Here is a 2,050-nt window from a genome sequence, read left to right as displayed (position 1 = left end):
TTTCAAGGCAGGGGGGAGGGAGGGATTGGGCCAGGGGAATAGCAATTAAGTTGGGGCGTATAGGTCTAGGTATATAACTAATGAATGTGTGATGCAGTGAGAGTCCATTAATAATGAACTATCAGAACATACAGCTCAGCTTATACTGGCTCTGTTTGTATTAATTAGCTACCTTTTGTTTTGACAGATCAGGAAAGTTAGCAATGCAGGTGGGCGGCTCATTATTCATTGCAATCCTGGCTGTCAGTTTTATTAGAGTTAACTGAATGCTCTATTAGAGTATTTTGATTAATCGATACATAACAATTCGGGTGGCGGATCTGAAACACAATATAGCTAGTACATGGCCTTACTATAGGTTTCATCATTCTACAAGGAAATTTCCGCTTCACCCTCCAATTTAATTTGATAATCAGACTAACTATATAGCTATAAGCTACCATGCACATGCACTATAGAACCAAATTAGCTATATTATATTGCCATCCCATGCATGCAGCTAGTCTGAACCTTTTGTGACACAAGATGTAAAGCCTCTTATTTGTGGAATCCTTGCAGTCAGCTAGATAATGTTCATTCCTTTGCACGTGGTTGTGCAAAAGCCTTTTTTTTTTGTCCTTTTTTTTCATTAATGGAGCCGCTCTAACTTATTAAACTTAGTGTTGTTTCAGTTGTGCTATATTTATTTTGTTGGTTTGCTGTTTGGCTTTGTAGCTAGCCATTGCTCCAAAAAGGAGTAGTGACATTGTGCTGAGCCAAAACACACGAGCTTCAATACTTAATTTAGCGGCAATTCAAAGATGGACGGCTTAATTCCACCATGTGTGCATGGCAGAAAATTGTAGATGGAAAATTGGACTATAGCTGATTTTTTCAGTGATTAAATTTGAATAATAACAGTAATGTGCTGAACATGTGTGGAAAACTGCCTATATACAAGTGTTGGCTTTTCAGTGCTGAATTATTAAATAAATTCAGCTGAAGAGTTTCATTTAATCTCTATAGTGTGTGTGTGATAAGGATATGCGATTGATCAGAGCATGGGGCCAAATGCTTGTACTGCGACATATATAGCTATGTATCTAACATTATAAACTCTTGATAACGCAGATACCTTTAAAATTAACCCCTGACATCAAAGACATAAATAAACGATATTCTCAGTCGGTATACTTTTCTCTGGTGAGTTATGCACTATGCAGTGCAACTGATTTACCCACAAAATGGCATGACATTGAACATGGCATGCATACAGTTTGCTTTGATCTTTAAAAGTTCTAGTATTGCTAAGAGACATACCAGGTCTAGAGATAGATTATAGGTATAACACATGTGAACTGGAATGTGGTTGTGGGTTTTCTATTTTCACTTTGCATGAGTCTCAGCCATGCATATTCTGAGTTGGTTAGACCTTGATTTCCATGGTTTAGATGAGAAACCTCAGCTTCACTTCAGTCAACCTAGAACCTCATTCTGCATAGGTTCTTGACAGTCTCACTGATCAGCATTTTCATTAATAATTGTTTCTTGACCCAATAGTTACTAGAATATCTTACATGTGCTCACTATAGCTAGTAATTCTAACTGAGGAGTTTTCCTAAGTTAGAGACCAAACATATGAGAGTAGGGTAAACATGCATGGGCTCTAACTTAGTTAAATCATGCATGGCTTGGTGCTGATTAAAAACATGTTGGAGATTTGAAATTTATATAGCTACATGCAAACTTTATTGGCTAAATTTTAAATGCTAAAAAGGCTAAAGCTTGTAGGAACTCAAAAAAATCTTTTTTACTAAACTATGAAGCCAACCATTTGAATGCAAATAGGCTTATAGTGAATTATAAAAGGTTTCTATAGCTACGTTCCCATCCACCCAAATATAGCATGTGGGGATGTTTGCACTATACTAATAAAACAATTTGTTGTGTGTAGTTTTCCAGTTTCCAGTGCATGGAATGTGTCCTACATACTGTAGAGTACACAGAAGTTAATCACTGAGTAGCCTACATATGAGTGCTTCATTGTATACAAGAATTAGGGCCATATATA

This window comes from Dysidea avara, chromosome 13, assembly GCF_963678975.1.
Source record: "Dysidea avara chromosome 13, odDysAvar1.4, whole genome shotgun sequence".
NCBI classification, from domain to species: Eukaryota; Metazoa; Porifera; class Demospongiae; order Dictyoceratida; family Dysideidae; genus Dysidea; species Dysidea avara.
This window is presented reverse-complemented; position numbering follows the sequence as displayed.